We start from the raw sequence: 13,309 nt of genomic DNA on the forward strand, positions 1-13,309 counted from the left end.
TGTCACCACTGAGCACGGCAAGTGCTAATACTGACATCTATTGGTGGAGACTGTACCGTCCGTTTAAAATGAGAGAAGATGCATAGGTGGTATGTCTTTTTTTTTTTTTTAATTAGTGGAATACAATAGGGAAAGGAGAATTCAACAGTGTGATAACATCCCCCCTCCCCCCCCCCATCAAATTGTCAGTATTTCAAAGTTTTAAAGTTCATTATTGGCTAGAGGTGATCCAGAAAATGGCACTCACATAGTGTTGGTGGGACTGAACATCCTTCCGGGGAAGGTGATGGGGTAGGACTTACTAAAGGATGCATATGTAGGTGGGGTGTCCCCGCCTCCCCTTCTGCATTTCATTTATTCCGAGAAAGATGCAGCTGACATTGTCCTCACGTCCTCGCACCTCTTTGCCCAGAGCCCAGTGGCTACTCTGAACAAACCCGAGGAGGTGACAGAAGCTAGATTTTAGGTGGGGAACACACCATGCATTATACAGATGATGTATTATAGAAGTTTACACATGAAACTTATCTTATTAACCAGTGTCACCCCAATAAATTTAAGTAACAGGAAAAAAACCCAATCTGAATAGCACTGGCTACATTAGAGGAAACCGGCCATCAGCATTCTGTAGAGTCTTGCTGGTGATCTAACTTACCTCTATACTTTAGAAGAACAACCTAAAGAAGGAGAAATGATGGAGGGACAGCATGGCAGCTCATTTCTTTAGATACTTACAATTGTGGCAGATAAAGATCACTCCACAGCTCATTCTAAAATTGTGGAGTGGCTCAGTGGTTGGGTGTCGACCTGAACCAGGAGGTCTTGGTTGGATTCCAGATCAGGGCACATGGCCTAGATGTGGGCTCAGTCCCCCGTGGGCCACATGTAGGAGGCAGCCCATCAATGATTCTCTCTAATTATCGATGTTTCTATCTCCCTTTCTGAAATCAATAAAAAATATTTTTTTAAAAAAAGAATTTTATTCACCAACCATTTAAAAAAATAAAATTGTGGAGGTAACTATAGGAGTCTATCAGCAAGAACAAGTGAATCAATTCAGTCTGATCCAGAAGAGAGTTAACTTCGAATCCATAGTTACCGAGATTGTAAAGGACCTTGAGCCTACAGTTGTCGTTTTTCAGTCCAGTGGATATTCATACATATGTTAGCTGGAAACCAAAAGAAGTTCCCAAGCACCATGTGATTTGGAGTGAGTGAAAGCTGGATTCGGATAGGTTTTGCTGTCATATGTCTGAAAAATACAGCATTCCAGAGGCTGTCTCATCTTGAATGGGTTTTGGGAGAACATGGCAACTCAAGTATGTTGATAGAGTGGAGTGATTATAGTAGGTGTCACTCCAGAAACAGAATTTGGAAATTCTCAGAGTTTGAAAGAAATGTGAATTAAATGATTGAAAGAATCGTCTGAGGTGATCAAACTGAAAGTACATTCCAGCTGGAATATTGGATTAAATGTCGCCAAGCTAATCCAAACCCTTGTTGAAAAACCCCTGTATAGGATTCATCTAGACAGGGTTTCTTAGCCTCAGCACTATTGATGTTTGGGGCCAGATACTCCTTTGTTGCTGGGGGCTGTCCTGGGCATTGTAGGATGTGTAGTGGCCTCCCTGACTCATCTACCTGCTAGATGCCAGTAGCTTCCCCTTCCCCCAGTTGTGACAGTAAAAAATGTCTTCAGGTGTTGACACATGTCTTCCGAGGTGCAGAATCACTCCCTGATGTGTTGTTGCTTCTGACAGTGATTCTGAGAATGGGCTTCCCATGTGTTCTAAGTGTTCAAGGATTAACCAGAGTTTTCAACCAGAAGTGGGAGGATAACGTGCCCAGCCAGTGTGGCTCAGTGGTTGAGTGTCGACCTATGAACCAGGAGGTCATGGTTGATTCCTGGTCAGGGCACATGCCTGGGTTGTGGGGCGTGCAGAAGGCAGCTGATGTATGATTCTCATCATTGATGTTTCTCTCTCCTCTCTTCCTCTCTCTGAAATCAATAATAATAAAAAAAGGTAGGGAAAGAAATGAGTATGGTGTCACAGAAGCCAGGAGAGGAAAGGGTTTCAAGTAGGTAGTGGTCAGCTGACAAGCAAAAAGTTGATAGAGTCATGACCAGCCACCTTACTCCTATAAATCTATTTGACAAACAAGAGGACCAACTTGTAAAACTATGGGCCCTAGGGTGCTATTTCAGCAATGGAATACACTGCCGCTGGGCCTTTACGCTGGCTCTCTGTGTCTGGAGATCTCTTTCTATGGTTTGTTCCTTCACTTCTGGTTTCTGCTCAGGCATCTATCACGCCTCTAACCACTCACTTTGTTTTATTTTTTCCCCAGCTTTCTTGAGATATTGATATCAACATATGTAAGTTTAAGGTGTACAATGTGATGATTTGATATACGTATATGTTGCAAAATGATTACCACCATAAGGTTAGTCAATACTTCTCACATAATAACCATTTTTTTGTGTGTGGTGATAACATTTAACATTTATTCTCTTAACTTTCAAGTACATAATACAGTATTGTTTTAAATATATATATTTTTATTGATTTCAGAAAGGGAAGGGAGAGATAGGAGCATCAGTGATGACAGAGAATCATTGATCGGCTGCCTCCTGCACACCCATCACTGGGGATCGAGCCCACAACCAGGCATGTGCCCTTGACCAGAATCAAACCTGGGACCCTTCAGTCCGTAGGCCAATGCTCTATCCACTGAGCCAAACCAGCTAGGGCCAGTATTGTTAATTATAGTCACCGTGCTGCTCATTAGATTCCCCAGAACTTACTGATACCTTAAAGTTTGTATTCTTTGACCAACATTTCCCAATTTCTCTAACCCCTGAGCTCCTGGCAGCCACCATTCAACTCTATTTCTATTAGTTTGGCTTTCATATATATATATATATATATATATATATATATATATTTATTGATTTCAGAGAGGAAGGGACAGGGAGAGAGAGATAGAAACATCAGTGATGAGAGACAATCATTGATCAGCTGCCTCCTGCACACCCCTCTGTGGGGATCAAGTCTGAAACCCGGACATGTGACCTGACCAGGAATCAAACCGTGATCTCCTGGTTCATAGGTCTACGTTCAACCGCTGAGCCACACCCTGATGACTGTGTCTTGTCTTTTTGATAATAGCCTTTCTAACACGTGTGTGGTGATATAACCACCAATTTTAAAATAGCATCCTCTCTGCACTCTATATCTTCTTACCCTGTTTTAATTTTCTTTATAGAATGTTCATCACCTGACATATTTATTTACTATCTTCCCTCAGCCCCACTCAGACCTAGCCTTCATTAGATCATGGATGTCTGGCTTTTCACTGTTTTATGCTTAGCACTTAGGAAAGGGTCTGGCACACAGTCAGTGCCCAGTGAGAGCTGCACCATCCTGGTAATCATTCAGAGCATGTGAAGAGAGGACCTCCATTCAGCAGGTATCAGTGTGCTGAAGGGCTCATCAGGGTGTACTGGTAGGATGGACTCTTCCTCCTCCTGGTTCGTGCCCATTCACTCCTGCCCACCAGATGGGTACAGGAGTGCACACTGCAGATCCCACATTTCCTCCACCGAAACTTACCCGGACGGAGAATTTTGGTGTGGCTATGGAGCCACAGGAATTCTCATACATCAGCAGTGGGAATGCAAATTTGTCTACTGAAGAAGCAGCTGCAAGTGTCTACCCCTATGACCCGGCAATTTCATATCTAACAAATGTATATACCCTCTCCATAAAGAATGTACTAGAAATTCATACAGCATTATGTGTAATAGCCCCCAAACTGGAAACCCCCATGCCTGCCACAGGAGAATGAACAAATCAACTGGTTTATTCACACCACGCACTAGTTAGTACACAGCAATGAGAATGAGCAACAATCCACAGGAGAATCATGGATTTCACCAATGTGACTATTTAATTAAGCAAGCCCCAATGGAGTTGTACTGTATGATTCCATGTATGTAAAACTGAAAAACAAGCAAAATGAATCTATTGTGTGAGAAGTCAGGGGTCAGGGTGGATGACTTGAAAGGGGCTGTGGGGTTCTGGCCATATTTTGATGGAAAAAGTATTTCAAAGGGTAATACATCTTTCAAAAACGTGTAACTTACTTGATCCCGATCCCTCGGGGTCATGCTGGGGACTAAAGCTCTACTGAGGATTTGATTCATAGTCTTTGCCTATGAATGCTAATTTGTTCCAATCAATAAGTTGCTAATTTTGTTGTTTCCCCGATTAAGTTTCTATAGGCTAAAAATGGCTTCTTGGTGCCTAAGGTGTGGCTCTGTTGTGCCACCTGGTGGCCATCGGTGTGATTACAGCGGTAGACAAATTCCCTTGGGCTTCCTCATCCATGCATCAGTGAAGCTCAGAGGTAGATGATCTTTGAAGGTCCCCAATCCAAACCTTGGAGTTGCCAGGCTCTGCTTCACCCAAAGGTTACCTTGCCCTTATTTGAACACCTCCTTGATGGAGACTTCACTTCCTAACCAAATGACCAAGTTCATTCTTGGACGTCTCACTGTGAGTAAATTCTTTATAGAAAGTAAAACATTACAACCTTGAAGTGTCTACCCACTGGTCCTGGTTGTGCCCCTAAGGCTGTTAAAGTCACTATGTGTTTCCCACAAGTGGGTCTTGAGTCTAGAGGGCTTTGGAACTTTCTACCTTTCCACATTTCCAGCAGTGTGCCAAGTCATCTCATGCCCGAGCCTCATTCCTCATCTGTAAAATGATTGAGCCTCATAAAGTTAGGAAGTAGCTAAGGTGGTGCATCTTCGGTGCCTGGCATGGCACCGGCAAACTTTTTCTGTAAAGGGTCAGGCAGGGAATACTTTGGCTTTACGGCTGGATGGTCTCTGTCGCACCTCTTCAGTTCTGCCGCTGGAAGCCCAGAGCCTGTACACAAATGTTATAACAGTAGGTGCTGCCCCCTGGTGTAGAGAATGAGCAGAACGGGAAGGTTTTTATTTCTCCGGCTTCGGGGGAAGAAATGTTTCTGACTTGTCCTCCTCTGATCTCAGCAGAGGGCCTGGCTCATAGTAGGTGCTCAGGAAAAGTTTCTGGAGGAAGAGAACATATGAAGGAAGAGAACATAGGGAAGAGAATGGCCTTTGGAGTCAAACAGACTTGGGTCCAAATCGACTTCCTCTATATGTGACCTGTGTTAAAAATTACTCATGTTGCTTGTTAAAAAAATGGTCAGGCAGCCTTTGTTCAGGGGACTACTGCGATATGTGTAGGGACCACTGCAATGGGGTTTTGCAGTAGGGGAGAGAGATTGAGCTCAGCTTCGAATACAACAAGGAAAAGTCATTTATAGCCCAAAAACAGGGTGGGGGAGGAGTCAGTGGATGGAAACTTAGACATTACCTGGGAGAAGGTGAAGGATGAGGAACCAAATCAGATATTGAGGGTGATCAGACATCAAGGGTGGGGTTTTCTGGCTAAACCAACGTAGCGGGATGCTTGCTAAAATGGTGTATATTAGCAGAGACGAACACAGAAGCCCCAGAGTCAGGGCCTGGTTGGGAAGAAAGTTCCGAGGAGCCTGACTGCCGTTTAGTCAAGGAGAGACTCTGTCTCCTCAGGTAAGACACTTCACGTCTCAGTGCCTTTCTCCTGTAAAATGGGCATCATCATCATATCCCTGCTGCATAAGGTTCTTGCAGGTGTTCCTGGAGCTCATGGGAAAAAGTGTGGGTGCTGAAAAAACATTTTCTAAAGAGAAAGCATGAGAAAACTCCACCTTCCCTAATTTTTAACCCCATGGCCTTCAATCCTTAGTCCCTCTGGAACTAGGGCCATTTCTCCTCTCTTCCACTCGGCGCACACAGCCTTCGCTGGCCCCTTGGGCTCTGGGGCGGGTGAGGGGCAGCCAGAAGAGGAGTAGAGAGGGAGACGGGAGAGTCATACTTGCTGTTCTGAATGCAGGGTCAGACTGGCAGTAATAATCAGTGTTTGCCCCAAGGGCTCAGTGTCAGCTGTAAAGAATTAATGGCTAGGAAAGGTGTCTGCCAATGATTTCTCAGCACAAGGTGCAGACATTATAGAAACAGCCAAGCACAGTTCAGATGCAGGCCTCCCAGCAATGGCTGTCAGTTACCCGCTATCGACTTCCCTCCCAAGAGCGTGCTGGAGTCAGGGGTCTCTCCTTGCACAGCATGCTCAGACTTCGAAGTGTGTGTGCAACATTCCGGGTATCCGCAGAGGCGAGAATGAGGGAGAAAGGACACACGTGTATCTTGCTTTGGTTGCCCTAGAAGCAGGCCCTGAGACAAGAATTCGAGTACATGGAGTGTATTTGGAAGGTGATCCTGGGAAACACCAGTAGGAGGGCAAGGAGGTGAGATGAGGAAGGATCGGAGCTTAGAGGTGTGCTGTCAAGCCAGTGACATGTGGGCGAGGGAGCTTAGCCTCACCTGGGGCCCTGGGAAATGGTGTAACACATACGTCTCAAAATTACCCCATCGGAGGGTAAGGAAGCTGGGGTATTTATACACTGGCTCCTGTGGGTCATTGGTTGAGGGCCGCTCTGGGGTATTACTTTTTCTTCCTGCTCTTGGGGTACTAATTATCCAGCAGGTTCAGCCGCTGTAGCTTGGTGGCCAAGATAGTCCTCAGGCAAGAAATACAGGTCCTGGTGGCTGGCAGGCCCTGAAATAGTTGGCTGGGGGATTAGAGCCAGGCCTCGTCAGAGTCCACTACAACATGCATTGAAGGCCTACTCTGGTTCAGACACTTAATATCTGCGATCTCATTTAACCTTAGCGTGTATCCAAGGCTGAATTTATTTAATTAAAAATAATTTTTTTTTCTGCAAAAGGCTTTATTGTTTCATTTGGTCCAATGCATGGGAGAGGGCTTCAGGGTGGTTAAAAGAATGGCTAGTAGTTTTGGGGAGAAGCTCAGGTTAAAAACCAGGGGATGCAGAGGGGCCCCTCAAAGGCCTCTGGGCTCCAAAGGCTCCTGGTCGTGCTGGAGGGTGAGCCCAGCCTGGGACCGGCAGCCTGCAGTGGTGAGTCAGGTGTTGCCCATCTTCTTGATGAGTTTCACCTCCTCACCCTGAAGTGGTTCTCCAGGAGCCACAGGAGGAGGGGCTGCGCGGGTAGAACCCAGGGCCTGCAGCTCCCAAAGGCCTGGCTCAGGTGCCTCTCCAAGGCCAGGCGGTTGCCATGGCGTCCTGACTTTTGCCCACTCATCTTGGGGAGGCTTCAGCGTGTCCTGGAAGAGAAGGTGGCCATCATGCTGGTTTTGTAGCTTTAAGCTTCTCCCCCAGCTCGCAGAAGAAGTGGCCCCCGCCCTCGAGAGCCACATCGTCTGGGTTGAAACAGAAGCCCAGAGAGAGGTAGGTGCAGGCGCCCGCAGATGCAGGCTGGCCAGGCGGTTGACCGCAGCCTCCACTCGGTGGAATAATTCTGACGAGTTTGGGAGCTCATGGTTGTTTGGCAATAGGGAGTTAAGGTAGGAAAAAACCCGGTGTGTTGGCTGGTCCCGGAGGAGGTTCTGAAGGTGGTGACTGGATGAGACACAGGAGAGAGGCTGGAGGCTGGAAGAAGGGGCCTCCCTGGGCCTGTTCCATCCTAACACTGTTAAAGCAAGAGACAGAGCCGAGGGCACTGCCCAAGGCTGAATTCTAGTGAACCTCCTCCCCTCACACCTACTCCTCAGCGCTGGGGCTGGGGGAGTGAAGCCCCCCTGCCCAGCGCAGCATTTAATGGGGCACTGAAACCCACAGCAGTCCGATAACATCTTCATGTGATATTTGAAAAAAAAACAAGTGCATGCAAAAGGTCCATGATGGATAAAATAGTGGAATTTTAAATCAAGACAGGATCAGTACTAGTAAGAGTGAGCTGAGCCAGACTGAAGCCTGACGCAAAAGGAAAAAACAGTAACACTGACCTTGTTCACCATAGATTTTTTTGGCATTCATTTTTATTTTAAAAATATTCTTGCATTAAACAGTCTTTATCTTGAATACTGACTTTCTTGGCACACACGTATTTTGTACCTCACGAGTCTCACCCTAGTCCTGGCTCTTCTCTTCCCTCGCCCTTCTCCCCCATCTTGTGTAGAGTGTACGTGTCCACCCAGCTGTGCCAGCCCGAACCTGATACGGCAGGTTCTGGAATTAAGAAACTCGCTTTTTCCCTTTCCTCCCAAGGCCAGGTCTTAAGACGATGGCCTCCAGTTAGACTCAGAACCAGACTATAGCCTCCATATGCAGGTGGTGTCTGAATGCCTCTTAAGGTAGCAAATGTCCTTGATTCAACAGGGAGGGAGGGAGTGGTGAGGTGAAGGGACACAGAGTACCGCGATTCATGGGGATGCAAAAACAGACGGGTCCATTTGATCATTTCTAACACATTCTCCCCTTTGTACAGTTAGATGGGTCCACACGTTCCCAATACCTTTGCTCACCCCCTGGGCATCCACTATTTCTGTAGAGTTCCAGCAGGTTCTCCTGGTTAGCACTACCTCTCCACATCGGCTGTATTTGTCTGGGCTACATGGGTGGCTCCCCTGCTCACTTAAGTTCTGAGTGGATAAAGAAGCCCTTTGAATTACTGGTGGTGAAATCCAAACTTTGGGTGGGAATTTCAGGGAGGAAAGGGGAGATCTGGATTCCAGTCCTGGGCCTGTTGGGTCTAAAGTCCCTGAGTGGAAAATGGGGAAAATAGTACCCCCACATGGGCTGTTGGAAGGATTAAACAACATAATGGGTATATGTGAAGCTTCGCATAGCTGCAGACTCAGACTGAGTGCCACGTATCTGTGTTCGCCCCCCCTCCCCCCCAACTCCGTCTCTACCTTCCTGCTTCCTCAATCGCCTGCCATCCTCTGCCCTCTGAGCCGAGCCCCCTGTTTCAGAATTCTGGGCTTCTGTAAGCAGCGCTTGGTACCGAATTTGTTAACCTGCTCAGCAAAGCTAATCCAGCTCTGGAGCACCAGCCCTTCCTGCTGCCGTTGAACAGTGCAGTGATTAGGCATACGTGGGCTGCAGCCACCTGATGACTAATTATTAATGCAACCTTCTCAGCGAAGAGTAGAAGAGCCGGGTGAGTTGGTTCCCTAGTGCTGTGATTGACCTTGGAGCTGAAGATTTCCCCAATACCATTTGATTATTTGATCATCAACATTATTGTATACTCACACACTCTCACATGTGTTCTGGTGGCATTTGGGAATCTTGGGTCAGCAGAGGTGTTGGGTTAATGGAGGTGGGTAGGGGAGCAAAAAAGAGGCCAGAAATCCATCTTGGTGACTATACCCCCCCCCCCCCCCCCCAGGTTTCCTTGTCCAGCCTCATCGCCTTGGTGTCACACCTGATCTGAGTATTGAGCACACAGGCTTGTGGGACAGTCCTACAAAGCCCAGGGTGGAGTGACCCCAGCTGACCCCTTTACTCTTAGGTTCTGAATTTCCCTTCCCCTCTGTCCTGTGCGCGCCAGTGACAATGACCTGCTTCTTTTCTAAATATATATATTTTATTGATTTCAGAGAGGAGAGGAGAGGGAGAGAGAGATAGAAACATCAATGATGAGAGAGAATCATTGATTGTCTGCCTCCAGCATCCTGCTGCCTCCCATTGGGGATCGAGCCTGCAACCTGGGCATGTGTCCTGACCGTGAATTGAACCATGACCTTCTAGTTCATAGGTCTTACTCAACCACTGAGCCACACAGATCGGGCACAATGACCTGCTCTTGATGATAGAACAGGTCATTCTCTTTCCCTCTGCAGAGCCCTGTCACCTGCCCGTCTCTGTGTCATTGCTCCTTCTCTCCTGTCCTGTGGCTGGCGTCTCCCCTTCAGGCCCACATGGCATGTCTTCAGGGAAGTCTCCCCTGACCACAGTGTCTAGAGAAAGTCCCCCAAAAGTATTTATCACAGCACCTCACTTGCTTCCTTCACATCACCTATTTTAACCCATTTTAAAATTTGCTTTTTTTGTCCCCGCCACCAGATTGTACACTTCATGAGGGCAAGAGGCATTTTGTTTTGTTCCCTACGCTATCCCCATCATCTGGAGTCATACTGGCACCGAGTAGGTGTTTAATATCTGTGGAAGAGTGGTCCTCACCCCCCTTCCACTTCATTACCTTAAATGAATTTTGTAGGCAGCCCAATGGCTCATGGATGACCCACCTTGAGAATCATTTCTGGGGGCAAGTCTCCTCTTTAGAAGCAGCTGGGATTGGATCCTCCAACATGTGATGCCTCAACCTCCATGAGACACGCATTGCCAAGACTCACCCAGCAGGCTGCTTTTCTTCTCAAAAGCTCTTCTATCTGGTGAGGGGAAATCAGGGAGCAGGAACTAGTCTTCCCTGAGAACTTACTACACGATAGCTCTGTGAACTTGGCAGAATAACCTCTCTGGGTGGAAGTTTTCCCATCTCTGAAATGGTCTAATAGTAAGACAGGATTTCTCAACCTCAGCACTATTGACATTTGGGGGTAGGTGATTCTTTGTTGGGTGGTGTGGATGTCCTGTGCATTGTAGGGTGGTTAGCAGCATCTGCTCATGAGATGCCTGTAGCAAGCCCAATGACACAGTCAAGAATGTCTCCAGACAATGCCAGATGTCCGCAGGGTGAACTCCCATTCCCCTCTGCTCCCCAGTGAGAGCCATTCCGATGATTCCTGCCTTATGTTAGCATCACTGGTAGATGAAAAGATACAGGTCATGTGAAGTATTATTAATGTGCTTGGCATGTTAAGGAATATATATATATATATATATATATATATATATATATATATTTAAAATCTATTTTTGTTTTGTTTAACATAATTATACTGAAGGCCACAGAGAGTTTCAGGAAAGAGAGGTGAACACAGGGCAGGCAGATCCCGGAAACGGCTCTTGTGCTAATGGTGTGTGTGCTGGAGTCATCTCGTCCCTGCTTCCAAGCACTGGTTGTTAAATTTTCAGGAAATCTAAAAACTAGTTGTTAAACATAGCCATCCTTGAAGTTGGCAATGGTAGCATTTACACCACGGGAATCAGCAAATGCTGCATAGCAGAGCTTTCTTCTCGGGGAGCTACCTGGCTGCCACAGTGCTGCTTTATTAACACATCAAATGACAATATCTTGTGGTGGGTCTAATAGCTACTGACATGTTGAAATAGTGATGAACATAAATGACATTTTGAGATATCAGCAACAACTGTAATAGGATATGAAAATATCAGTGATTTCTATTATTGATAAATTCCCAGGTACTGGTTTGTTGCTCACAGTCAGATGGAAAGGAAATGCTAAATTTCAGTTAGAAGTTAGGAGAAAATAAAGATGCATTTTTTCCCCTGTTCACAAACCCCCTGAATTCTATCCACAGGCCTCAGCGAAGAACTGCTGCTATCATGGAGATATTCAGTGGTTTAGTGTAAATGCATCTGGGCCTTAGAATCAGACCTAAGCTTCAATCCCAAGCCTTCCAGTTGTTTAGCTGGGCAAGTCTTAATTTTCTCAACTCCTAAATGGGAATCAGAACATCACAGGTTGTGAAAATTAAATAGAAGGATGTAAAATGCTTGAAGAGGGGCCTGGCAGCCAGTAGTGTGCGTGTGCATGTGTGCGCATGTGTGCGTGTGTCTTGATATCATGCATCCCATACCTCCAGTTGTCTGCAAAGATCTCTGATTCTGAGCGGCAGAGGTAGTGACAGTTCTCACCCCAGATGGCGCTCCTGGTTCATCTTTATTTTTAGTTTCTGTCTGGATGAGAAATTTGCCTTGTGTATGCCGGGCAGAACAAATAGAATTATGAGTCACTTCTCACAAACTGTGTAGTCCATTTCACATACTTTCATGCTTGAGTTTCCATCTATTTCAAACTATTACAAAAATGTTTTCTCCCCCCATTTCTCTGAGACATTGAGACAGGTGTCCCCGTAGGGAGGGGGCTTCATGTCCCCTCTCCTTCCCTTCCCCAGGGCGCAGTGAGGGAAGCACCGCACTGTCTCCCTTCCTCAGCCTGGAAGCTTCATGTTCCTCACACAGGACCATTTTCCCAGCTCATTAGGACCTGGAGCTAAGATACAGAAGGGCAGAGCCATTAGGCAGCAATTTATATGTAAATGTGGGAGTCACCCAGTTGAGTCGAGTGTTCTCCAGGAAGCATTCCCTTTGGAACCTTCTGGAAAGCAGCAGCGTCCCCATCGCCCCTCTGCCATGCTCCGGGTATGTCGCCTTGTCTTTACCCACGGGGAGACTGACGCCAGGGTCACACAGGGAGTGACATGCAGGACCAGCAGCACGTAAAGCCAAAGGTGGGCCCAGATGCAGAGTGCGGCCACTTTCTGGGGCTCCTCTAAGGGGCAGTGGCCCCTCACATCAGCAGCCTTACACACTCCTTTCTCCTTACTAAAGTTTTGTTCAGCCTATTCAGGCTCATCATCTGGCTTGGGAGCTTGGTGGTGAGGGGAGATGAATATATACCCCATTAATAAGCTGAAATAGAACAGTTCTTTGTACCTAGAGCCATACCATGTATGTATGTGTAGAGGACAATCACTAGCAAAGGAACCCTTGGCTTGGTCCCAAGCTCTGCTATTGAGGAGTCAGGAATTAAAATAGGGGACTCTAAAGGCAGAGCGAAACCTCCCTAAAGCTAAAGAAAAGTGGGCTTCACCTCCAAGCCAGGCTTTCCCCCTCTGTGGTCAGTAGCCTCCAACCAGCCCAATCCCTAACCTCTTGAGAGGGACAGAGTCAGAGGGATGAGTGATGAGCGCAGGCTGTCACCCTAGGACAGTGGTCGGCAAACTGCGGCTCGCGAGCCACATGCGGCTCTTTGGCCCCTTGAGTGTGGCTCTTCCTAAGCCTTAGGAGTACCCTAATTAAGTTAATAACAATGTACCTACCTATATAGTTTATGTTTAAAAAATTTGGCTCTCAAAAGAAATTTCAGTCGTTGTACTGTTGATATTTGGCTCTGTTGACTGATGAGTTTGCCGACCACTGCAGTGAGAAGCAGACTCCCCATCTCCTTCAGCCACCTGGAAAGTAGTTCGCTGATGCCGGGAAGCCACCAACCCTGCTAAGTGTGCCAGCTCTCAGTGTGTGCCACAAAGCAGCTTAGTGCCCTAGACCTTGGGCCTGGCCCACAGCAATTCCTGCAAAGGCAAGGGGTGGAGGCGATGTGTTCGGGGAGGCTGCGCATCTCCTTCCACCCACAGTCCAGATTAAAAGTTGGATCTTGGTCTTACGAGCAATGGGGAACCCTCAAGGGGTTTTAACTATGTCAGTGATGTGGTCAGATTTG

The sequence above is a fragment of the Myotis yumanensis genome, unplaced genomic scaffold (genome assembly GCF_028538775.1).
Source record: "Myotis yumanensis isolate MYYU_CA2020_CCGP unplaced genomic scaffold, mMyoYum1.0.hap1 SCAF_7, whole genome shotgun sequence".
Taxonomy (NCBI): domain Eukaryota; kingdom Metazoa; phylum Chordata; class Mammalia; order Chiroptera; family Vespertilionidae; genus Myotis; species Myotis yumanensis.